Below are 12,308 nucleotides of genomic sequence, written 5' to 3' on the forward strand. Positions count from 1 at the left end.
AATACTACGGGTGAAGCCTCCAGAAAAAAAAACAAGCACTACAGAAGTCACCCCCTGAGCTAGACATGTGGCCTCCAGACCCCAACAAGCTACTCGAGATGTAGCAGAAAGACCTCGGAACCTCTTCATCAAAAAGGAGAAGCGTGAGTGGAAATTTACACTTCATCCTGAACCTACCTTTAGTCTTTTCATCATTCAGAAACAGTCCCAGGATCCTCCTGGAAATCCAAACCAGGCATACTGAGAATGTCACGGGACACCCCCCAAGGGCTCCTTTTTCCCTCTGCGCAGGGCGATGGAGCGCCCGGTGCAAACGCACATTTTAGCATGCAGAGAAAGCCCTTCCCCCACAACTCTAGCAAGACCAGGTGTGATCCATTTGGAGTGCTCACAAAGTACATGTGTGTGGGTGTTCCCAAACTTACACGGCAAACCAGGGAATGGACCGCCCCCTTCCCGCCTTTTAGATTGAATTCATGCAGCTGGCTTCTCAGCGATTGTGGAGGAAAAATCAGCAGTGAAAATCCTTTTATGCCTACCAGGATTCCCTTTGTGAAGGCCCAACAGGATAAATTAGAAATATTTTCTGTGGTAAAGGTAAATTTACAGCGGAAAATGCATTTGGAAGAGGGTTCCCAAATCAGAATACTCCCTGTGGGGGCTCTAGAACTAGGCACACTGCCCCGGACGAGGCTTTCAGAGCTGGGCACAGCAGCATCTGACCGGTTCCGTGGCAGAGGCACGGCCCAGTCGTGAAATCTCCCGACAATCATCACTTTGTTTCGGTTGTGCAGTAACAGAGGACCAAGTGGTCTGTGCACATCTCACTCATGCAGAGACCGAGGGACCACTGTGAGCTGACACTGCCGCGTGCACTCATGCAGCGGGAGACAAGCACTCCAAACCTGCAAGGCACAATTATGGGGTTCAGCTAGAGCTGCGTGAAATTGTGTCTTTTTTCACAAGTTTTTTGTAAAATTCCACAGCGAATTCGTGAAATTATGCTTAAATACACCAATATATTGCATGAATTTTAAAATGAGTACACACCTCATATAGAAAAAGCCTCACAAGATAACTGATGGACTGGTTTGAGCAGAAGATATCTCTAAGCAAGATTTTTTTCTGTGCAAACCAGCTCCCACCAGCATCTCGTGATACTTGGTTTGAGGTACGGATTTGTTTTAAAAAATGAATACAAAATTGAGTAATGGGAAATTTCTAGAAATGTTTTTCATTTTCAGTAAAGCAAAATTCTGGCACGCTGCAAATTTTACAGGTGTAATTAAAATTTTGGCCAGGACTAAATTCAGTTCAATGACAGAATCACGCATGCGTTTAACATGCATGCCTTTTCAATGCCGGTATTAGAACGAACGTGTCATTACAACGCGTTCCTTTTGCATTCACGTAATTACAATGACTTGCCTAAGGGGGGCGCTGGACTTTGGATTAGTATAATTTACTATTCCAACTCCAGTCTGCGCAACCAATGAGTGACCCTAAATTAAGTTGTTGTAACGACTTGCGTGCTAAACAAATGCGTGGTAACGACGCATCAGGTACAGCATGATTCCGGCTTCGTATTAAAGGATGTTGCTCCTAGGTTCATCTCACCATTTCCCTCATATAGCTGAGTGATGGAGAGATGAGGTAAGAGTGTAGTCAGTGATGCTCTGGGGGGTCCCCCCCCCCCAGTAAAGCATAGCTTCCAGCATATAACAGACTTTTGGCAGAGAACTTGACTCACTCCAGTGAAAGAGCCCACGGAGGAACATTTAAAAATACAGAAAAGGCGCACAGCTTTGTGAAATATATATGAGTTTTTCTTGAACAAGACCAGCTGCAAAACAAGAAAATTAAAAGAAACATCTGCTCCCAGCACAAAGCTTCTCCTGCCTTCACTTAATTATGTTGGGATTGAATAGAGCATTGTAGCCGGCAAGTAAGCGCTACACCAGTCTTTCAAGGCCCTCTCCCTGAGTAATATAGCGAGGGAGAGGGCCGTTATTGGCCATTATCACCCCAGGCGGAAGGACGCAATTACTGTCAGATCTTTTTCTTTGTGTGCTTCTCTTAAATGGACCCAAATTCACCCGATTAGATACCACAGGTAATATGGGTGAGGTTTAACATAGGGTAGGTATTTTATCGTATGCCTGGAAATATCATATTTCTAATTCTTTGAGCCAGTGAAAAGTACTGTCTGCCAATGGTGCAATTTTAGAAAACTTTATTCGCTAAACATTTTTTGTCATTAGCTATGGAAAACTGAATATCGTTTGGATTTTTTAATTTTTTTTAATTAAAACCCCATTGCAACCAGGAAACATTACATGATTTTATCCTAGTTTTAATGTTGATATGCACTAAATAACTCGAACCAAATCGTGTATATATTAATTGTCTTCCTGTTTTAAAGCCTTAACTGTTAACCCTTTGAATAGGACATTCGTATCATTGCTTCACGAGCTTAATAGATCATTTTTGTATTAGTAACATCCATGCAAAAATAATGATGCTGTAAACCTGTATTCTGCTCTTCTAAAGAACAGCAATGTGTTTTGTTTTTTACTGTAACTGTAGCTTTTATGACATTTCTGTCAAAATAAAGCTTACATTGATAAGAAAACAAAATGCCTGTGGACACATATACCTGGTGCTTATTAGGCCTGGGTGAAATTTTAATTACGCTGGAGTAACCAAAGTAATTTAACGTTACTCTAGTGAAGCAAAATTACTGGAAATTACATGATTACACCTGCTTGTGTAATTCAGGGTAATTTGGTGTAAAAATGACTATGGCAAGAGTACAGGAACAGAGCATGAGCGGCCACCAGCTGTTGTTTTGCATTTAACGCAATTATCTTGCTGCAAACTACATCCTCGGGTCCATTTTGGACCTGAACGTGCATTTAGAGCTAAGAAAGTAGTGCTAAATGCTGGTTTACACTTCTCACATAATTCTGCAGAATCTTGCATATTTTTGCTCTTATTTTCCGTAATTGCGCTACAGCAAATTATGAGAGTTACATCCACCCCTAGCTCTTGTATGCCTACGTAATCCTCAAGTGGCACATATAAAAGAAGGCCATAGCAAAGCAAATTAAAATTTCACAAATACATTTGAATTACCAAGAAACAGCGGCAGATTTGCTCTTGATGTCATATTGTGAATTTCCATAAAGTCACGAGGAATTGGTGTGAAGAAACTGGTGGTACCAGAATAAAACTGGCAGACGACTGTCTGACAAATACATCATGTTCTAATTATCAGGTACAAAAATGTTGCCCATTGGAGGTGCTGGAAAATCTACACCCAGCTCAATCATATTTTTTGTGATGCAAAATATGGTATTTACCGAGTGTGGTAAATTCCCCAACCTCTTCCCTCCAGCTTGTAAAGCGGTCTTTGAAGCGCTTCAAAGTCTGAAGCGACGCTTCTCACACACTGAAATCTAGTGGTGTCTTTGAGTTCCTAGCTCATCTTTGAAGGTTTTTTGTCTGTTTCTGACCTTAAAAACTGCAAAAAGGGCTTCACTGAAGCTCTGCATCTTTTTATCATGTGTTGTTTAAATTTGTGGATCAGGGGAGTGAGCTGGGCACCAGTGACTTGGGCCCCTCTGCACTAGTGAACATCCTATACATTTAATATTAAGCTGTAGCTCCTTCTGCACGGTTGTATATCAGAATATCATATACAGAAATATCGGCTGACGTAAATAGTGTTACCCGGATCTCATTTAGTTCATAATACAATCTATAAGGTGGAATCAATTCAGCTGATGGATTCTACTCTATATTTTAAGTTTCCTGCAGAAAATAAAGGATTTTCTGTTCCCGCCAAAATCACCGCCCAAGTAATCTTTTAGAATGTTTCGGCAGGGGAAAAATTGGAATGTTCTTCATCTGGTGTTTCACAAAGCCAGGAAGTTATCCCACAGGTCAACTCTTAGCGTATCACGACCCAGGAAGTGAAAGGATTTACAGTGTATCACAACCCCGGAAGTGAAAGGATTTACAGCCTATCACGACCCCGGAAGTGAAAGGATTTACATCTCAAAGGCCCTTCATCCTGTCGTGTGAGCTTCACCCCAGGGCCTGTTTCTGATTCCATCATTCTTTGCTTTGGTTGCAAACCCTTAAGCTGCTCATCTGCCCCCACCCCCTTCAGCCCCCGCCAGGCCCGCTGCCTCCCTCCTGCGACCCTGAACCAATGAAAGGAACATGAATGACAGGTCATTGCACCTACCATCTATCACTGTCACTGTCCACACAAGGAAAATTGAAAAACAATTTAGAGGAAATCCACCACCAATCACCCATGTGTTGTGACATCCCACCGCAGCGAAAATAGTCCCAACAGATGGGTCACTTACAAAGAAAAGGGTCATTCCCTCTACGCTAACACTCTCTGACTTCATCAAAATTATACATTTTTCAAAGATTGACAATTCACTAAATGGCTGTCATTCTGCATAAGTAATCTTCAGTGTCCAAGAGTTGGTCAGTTTGAATTTAATTCACTTACATCTCGCTCAGGATAGACGTGAGAATGTACCCAAATTCATGCTGCGTTTTTTAAGAAAAGCTGAATTAAGGATCTCTGTGTTCGAAGGTGATCCGTTCTCTGATGTGTCCACTAAATAGTCCAGCAAGGATGAAGTCTGCTTTTTAGTTTTTTGTTTGGGAAAATAAAAAAAATAAAAATTAAAAATTGTCCATGTTGTTTGTGGATTTAGGAATTGCCTGAGTTAGGCTTGAGTAAATTACAAGATTTTTCAGCAGGAATTCAGAATTACCTCGGAATTGGCTTATGAGTGAGCCCTTGTGTGCACAAAAAACATAAAAATACAAAACTCACACCACACACGTCACAGGGAAGAGAGTTTGCATCATGTCTTAAGTTGTTAGTTTCTGCACCCTTCTAGGCGGTTCGCATTCATTGCAGCGCTTAGACACCCAACGTAGGCCCTTAGGCATCAACGCCTTTCCCCATAGACACAGAATGAGTAAAACCCTTTAATACTCAGGTCCATTATTAATATTATTATTAGGATTTTATAGAGCGCATAGCTATCCGCAATGGGTTTCCCAGCACTACTTCCCTCACAGTACCTCCTCAGAGTAGTCTTGAGACGCTTGTTCAGAACAGCAAGGTTTTTAGTTGTTTACGAAAAATAGAAAGCAACTGGCGAGATCTCTGCGACAGTGGACTCAAGTTCCACAGCTTGGGACCTCGGTCGGAGAACGCCCGGCCTCCTTGGCGGGCTCATCTTACTCTAGGAACTGAGGAAAAATTGAAACTGCTAGCTCCATCTCTCAGACTTTACTCCGGCTGTCTTCATGCACGTTTCAGTGCCCTAGGCTTCCCGTCTCGTGCACAATTACTACATTTTCAGAGTCACATTAAGCAATACATTAAAACAACATTGTCACTTGTTACCAAATTACTTAAGTCAAAGTGTAAAGAAGAATAAAAGTCAAGGAACCAAAACTCATCCTGAGATTTGACCTTCTAGCCATTCTCGGATCAAGGTCATGCCTGTGAGGATGGCCAGACAGCATATTTGAAGAACTCAAATAAAAACCTTGATGTGGCCCCCAAGGCATTAACTGTACTTCATAGCCAATCAGAACACAGACATTCGCATATTTTTATGACCTGTCCACTGGAGTAACAGGTGAAAACATAGCGCCTCATTAAGAATGACCCGTAGGGGGGTGATTTGTTTATCAGCCTGATAAAAACAATGCCCTGTGGATCGGAATTTTTTGGGTCTGAAAAATAACTGCTAACACAAGCGTTCCCTATCCAAATGAGGAATAACATGCAAATGTTGGTGCTTTGCTATCCAAATGAGGCATAACACGCTGGGTTAACAGCACTGCAATTTGCTTATACAGGGATTTACCAGACACTTTCCTCTGGCAACTTTCTGCATGTTTTGTCTGAAGAAATTCTCCGGGGATAATTGTGGGGGATGCATGTGGCCGGATTGGGAACCGAAACCGGCCCTGGCAAACAGCTTGGCTCACCCCTGTGGGGGTGAAGGGGTGGGTGGGTGGGGGATGCTAGTTGGAAGCACTACTCTTGTCTCACCGCTGCCGTTTTTAGGTCTCGCACCTAGCGTTGCAGTGCGTGACAATGCTCGCGCAGCGCAAGACCTCTTGTATGGGGTTCTGAAAGCTGACCACATGCTCGTGCGAGCGGTTTTGTTTTCCCCGTCTGCCATTGGCTTTCGCGTGTTTTTTTTTTTTTAATACAGCATGCAATTGGGGAAAGGCGGGCGCATGTCCCGCCTTTGCTCCGCCCATTCCCGTCCGTGTCTAGCACGCGCAGCAGCGCACGTTCTCATCGCTGCCGCGCTCCCTTGCGCCCGCTCCTCTGTGGTGCGCGCGCATTCAAGCATTACTGGTTTTGTTTTGCTTATTTGTTGTTTCCATTTATGTGCAAATGAAAGAAACACCTTCTTAAACAATAATGCTGTCACTATTACACCGCTCTTGTCTGCGCAATTTAGTATGAAAACTTAGTTTTAGGGTGAAGGAAGGTTTCCTCAGACTGTAGAGTGTGCACAGTCCCGCTGCGGCTGACACATTGTTTCTTTACAGAGGCCGTTTGTCAGCCCTCCCGAGCGCTGCAGCGCCTGCTTTGTGTCCGGATTCTCCGCACAAACAGCCGGTTGATGCACTTTACCCCCCCCCCCCCCCCCCCACCCCCCCTTCAGCTGCATTACATGTTAAAACTAACCCGGTTTGGGCCACTTTTCTGGCCATCTGACCCATGAGCAGGTTGGTGCCTGGGTCTATTTTCTGTCCCACCCATTTTCTGCTTGTTAGGACCCATAAGGGTCGTGGGATGCATACACATGAAGTGGCACACTGAAATAATTATCATGCATAGTCATCCCTCACCCTCATGCCATAAACTTCCATAGTTCCCCACAGGCTGGTGCACACACACTGCGCAGTGGTGGAGAAGCAAGAAACTGTGTGCGTTGGGTGGAGGGGTGAGTGGCGCGTCCCCGAGGCTGGTGAGACATCTCTTTGAGTTACTTTGAGGGGAGGGGCACAGCATCCTTTTTGTTGCACTGGGACACCGGCACAGAGTGAAGAAACCCAGTTCCACGGAATCTTCCATTGCAGCTGCGATCTCGCTGCATCAGTACCGGCGAGCCAAGGGGTCTAGACCGCACCCTTCCCAAAGATGTGCAGAACATGAACGGCGTTTCATATCACTGCACACTTGTCTCACTTTTTCATTGCATTTTTACGATGGGCAAATAAAGTTCTTATAAGCTCTTGTGCATGTGTAAGGAAGATCAGATCGTGTTACTAAGGTATAACAAGCATTTGCAATGCAATAGGTTTACGCGAGGTTGAGCTATTAACATTGCAAATAACTATGCCTTTTATTTTTGTTTTTAAAACATAAATAAAACGCATTGTCATTTACGATACCAATAGCTTAAACTTGCGTAAATGCGAGACCTATTGCATTGCAAATGCTTTTTGTTACAGGAGGCCGATATGCTACAAAAATAGCTCCCCAGGGGTCCAAACCCCCCCCCCCCAACCTCCCACCCCCCCCATCCCCCCTCCCCCCGGCGGCCGACCATGTAAACGCCCAGTGCTCACTACGGCTAGTCCAGCCCTGGGGATGCAGTAATAATCGCTAAACACAGAGCCCACTCCCAGTGCAAGGTTCTGACAAGGTACGGTCCACTCCTCATGTGGGTCCATAGACAGTATTTGCAAAGAGCTCAATGTATTTGAACTATCTAAAGTCTTCAAAGAAGGGCCTGGTTTACAAAAACTCTTTGACCTAACTTAAGGCTTTTATGAGTCAGAAAAGACGTATTTAAAATATCAGCCTGAAGAAAACACACTGGAAACCTTCTTACAGACTGAAGCTGCTGAAAAATACTATTGAGGCAAAATTAGCAACTATGTCGCACCTCTATTTTCTCACAAATCTACAGTGCTCCCTCGCCTTGTGGTGATGTCTGTGCTGTATAGTTGCCTAGGCAAATGAATATACAGGTCACGCAGGTCGCATCTGCTTTCACAAACCTTCCGAACACGTACAAGCAGACGTCTCACACATACAGAATACAAGATCCGACAGGCGAACTGTTACCTACATAGTTCCTAAAGCGTGGAATCACCTGCGACTACACATCCAAGCCTCCTCCTCACTTCTTGGATTCCGCAAGAAGCTGAACACCTGGCTTTTCGAGTGGTGCCCGCTAGGCCCTAGATGTGCGTAGACTCGCACGTTGTCAGCACCAGGATACCCTCCCGGGTGCGCTCTGCAAGTCTGTGTAACATAACATGTGGGGATGATTTGGATCAATACATCCGGTGGCTTTTCTCCCAACCCTAATAGGCGATCATCATCAAATACTGTGTGCTACAGGTTTTTTAGTGCCAAGGTTCTTTGTTTCGGGGTGTTTGGGTTTATAAATCCCTCTTTTCACTTCATAGGACTACTTTGTTGTTGTTTGGTTGCGGCACAGCGCCTATAACTGGACCTGCCCCTGGTGTTGGGATCCGGCCTGCACCACTTCACTTCTGGGGGATTCCTTGAGTAAAGTCTGCTGATTCCTTGTCCGAGGATATTTTTTGTCTTCTACACTTTCTTTCATGTCAAATTGGAGGAATTACTACCTTTGTTGCAATGAGTCTTGAGGTAAAAGACTGCTCCAGGAGGCACCTCCGGTGAGTCCTTGAGTGAAACCCAGGAGACCACCTTCACCAGATGTAATTTTAGAACATGAACTTCATTTCAGCAGTAGTTGAAGCACTGTCATTCTTTTCAGCGACAACACCTACCTGTGGCGCTTTGTGGTACGCAGGGGTGTAACTTTCAATGGTGCAGCAGGTGCAGTGGCACAGAGGTCAAGGGCCTGAAGGGCTCACCAAACCCAAAATATTGCTGTATTTTACTGTGCCTGCAAATGTCAGGGGTCTATTCTCTTTGCTTGCACCAGGGCTCGCGGCACACGTACCAGCCGAAAGTGGCATCATTCCCATGAGGCTGGAGCTCCTGAAAGACCAACCGGTCAGGGGCAGAGTCAATCCCCGAAACGTCAACCAGTTTCTACCCCAGCCCTCCCATCCTTTCAAAGAGACAGGCTGACCTACAAGGACATTTGAAGATTTCTCTGCCTTCAGCAGCCACTTGACTGGAAATTCCTCAAACTCCCTATGAACCAGTCACCCTTGCTCCTTTCACAGTCAACAATGTGTTGTGAAATATCACAATTTTGGATTGGGTCAGTCTCTCCCTTTGGCCTATCAGAGCCAACCTCCTCTCTACATATCTCCCAGGGTCCCTGCAGTCGAGTCTGATTTTGTCTTTCACAGTCACCCACCCCTGGATATCTCCAAGTTTCCCTTAAGGTTGGTCTGTCTGCAGCCCGAGACTTTCAAAGTCAACCCCACTGGATAGCTAAAAGTCTCCCTAGATGGAGTTTAATTCTGATCTTTCAGAGCCACCCAGACATTGCGTCTCTCCAAGTCTCCTTAGAAGTCGGTCTATTTTTGCTCTTCTGGAGCTGGCCACAACTTGGAATAAGTCTCAATTTGTCTGTAGAGGAGTCCAACTCTTTAACACACCCATATCACTACCAGCATCTTACCTCCCCATTCTAGGACAGCAGTTGACACTGACTAGCCTATCTGTCGTTTTCAACCCCCGACAACAAACCAACCCCACCTTTATATCGGTTGTTTCACACGTTGACACCTTCACTATCTCGGTGGCACCAAAAAACATGAACGCAAAGTTTACAGAAGACGGAAGCTGTTTATCTGCCAAGCAACACAATCCTTGGGGCAGGTCTGCATGTTATGCTCCCTGAACGCATCACTAAAGGAAACTGCACAGCGGGGCTGGATTACCAAGACTGGCGTGTGATGACGAAGAGCCGGCGGGATTTGCCGCTTCCTTTGAAGCTTGCACGGAAGACAGGGTCCACGCCACAGTAGCTTCACAGCGATATGCAAATAAGAGAATTAAGCGGAATAAATATATTTGTAGAGCAAAGTAAGCTGGCGCATGGATAACTCCATTGTGGGTGTTCGAAACTGCATCTCGCGGCTTCAAGAGAGGTTGTGTAGGCTGAACAGAATATAGATGCGCTGTAATACTCCGAGAGAGGGCTCGAGATGTCTACCGTCACCTGAATCACGCGAGGGATAGCTCTGCACCACACTTGGGTGGAGTGACCGCCCCATAGGATATTTCTGGAGGTGGCCGCACTCAAGAACTTGGGGACATTCCACCAACCGTTGAGTTAGGAGGCCTGGAACGGCCTTGGACTTGCTTCAGGCTATGTAAGGTGTCTCGCATAGACCCTTGACTCACCCTTATCGAAGGCAAGAATCCAGAGGAACAAGACCCAGCAGAAACACAGAACCTGAAAGAGAGCACAGGCTTAATGGAACAGCAGATTAAATGCACACACTTGCCAGCAGCCGCAGTTGAGTGAATATTTAGGGGCGCCTGCAGGCGCTCTGGGAGTCGCAGTTCATAAACAATGCAGTGAGATGCGGATCCGGATGAGCAGCTGCGAATAATGCCGCATAAATGGATATTTAACCATATCAGAGAGGCTCACAGGGTGCGCTGGGACTGGGAATCAGAGAACAAATGAAATGAGATACGAACGATGATGGAAACACGAGAAGGCCAGGAGCCTGGGCGGCAGAGAGAGAGCTGGTGGAGAAGATTGGTGAGAAGGGGAAGAAGGCCTGGCCAGGTCAGCAGGAGATAAGACAAGAAGAGTAGCCGGGGGCATCTGGGTGAGACAAGCAGTGAACTGCAGACCCTTGAGCTCTACGCAAACATCGGCCACAATGTGATGTTTGTGGTGGTCCACACAGATGACAACACTGCCAGTGATGCCCTCGGGTACGGCCCACCCATAAGGGATCAGAGAGGAGGGAGAAAGATCAACTGGGGCTCGCAGAGGGACATGGTGAGGTGGGGGAAAGTAAGAGACTGGGCTCTAGAGAGAGTCAAGACTGGTTTGGTGAGGGACCCAGATCAGAGGAAAGAGGTCCCACTCAGGGAAGCCAGTTCAGAATGTGGATGGGCACCAGACTGAGGTGAAGTCACAGAGCGAGACAATATAATGGAGGTCAGAGTTTCCGAAAGAAACCAATCAGGCCGACGGGCTTTATAATTGGCTTGTCATAACCTTAAGACTTGGCTATTTTTTTTTTAAGGCCCCCACTCCTGTTTGTCTCCTTAAGCTTTCCCAGAAGGCACCTATCGGTATACAGTCATACAATTACAAATATGTACAAAATTACAGCTGGTAAAAACAATACGCATCCATTCCTAAAATGGCACCGCAATGATTCTCAAAGTGTAAATCTCCTACCCCCCCCCCCGGCGGTGACAAACACACTTACCTGCTGTGGGAATCTGTGAGATTCCCCCCCATACAAAATATATCTCAAGAAACTTTAGCAATGACAATAAACCATTAAAGAGCTATTGGCTTTAACACATGCTTTTCATAATAAATAAGTCAGGCCTACTGCCTTTGTTGTAACTTTTCACAATAAACGGATAAGGCTATTGCATTTCACCATCATTAACTCAGGCTGGCTGTCTTGCACATAAGCCTTTCTCTAAGGCAAAAAATGCAATACAAGCACTCTTTTCAGAGGAAGCATACAACTTCTGCCCAATCAAAATGTGTACTCAGGTGAATCAACATTAGGTGGAGCCGAAATCTCTTTCTAAGCAGTGCTCTTCAAAGCTCTTTTTCTGCTGATCACATAAGGTCTAGAGACAGCTGCGCTGCAGTAGCGTAGCAAGTGGGGGTGTGCGGAACGAGCTTTGGGGGTGGCTCCACCCCCCCTCGCTCTTACATGCGTTTGCCGCAGGGCTGGCAAACTCAGAATTTATCGCCAGCACCACCCCCCTGCTCTTCAGCGCAGCCGCAGGCAGCAAAGGCAGGGACTGCCAAGGGTGGCAGAGTGCCTAGCTACGCCACTGCTGCGCTGTCAAGCTAGACCTAAAAATTAACCGGTTTGAGTCCCTCCTCACAGACCCAGGCCAATGGGGCAGCCAGAGCTCAGGCGATGACCTCTGAACTCACTGGTGAGAGACAGAGGCACATATCTGTGTTTTTTCTTCTCATACTCTCCACGCCATGAGGTAGAGGTTTCTCAAAATGTCCTAGTGCTGCTGGCCACACCCCCAGCCGACTACTCTGAGATTATGATCAAGTCTGTCCCCAAACGCCCTGTCGTATCTACCACCTGTATTAACTCATCTACATCCT

General features: G+C 45.8%; 1 protein-coding gene across 3 annotated transcripts in view; it reads right to left on the reverse strand.

Annotated features, from left to right (window-relative positions):
* NCAN (neurocan) overlaps positions 1-12,308 on the reverse strand; it is a 359,920-nt gene that overhangs the window by 299,136 nt on the left and 48,476 nt on the right. The window lies entirely within an intron of this gene.

This window comes from Triturus cristatus, chromosome 12 (genome assembly GCF_964204655.1).
Source record: "Triturus cristatus chromosome 12, aTriCri1.1, whole genome shotgun sequence".
Lineage (NCBI taxonomy): Eukaryota > Metazoa > Chordata > Amphibia > Caudata > Salamandridae > Triturus > Triturus cristatus.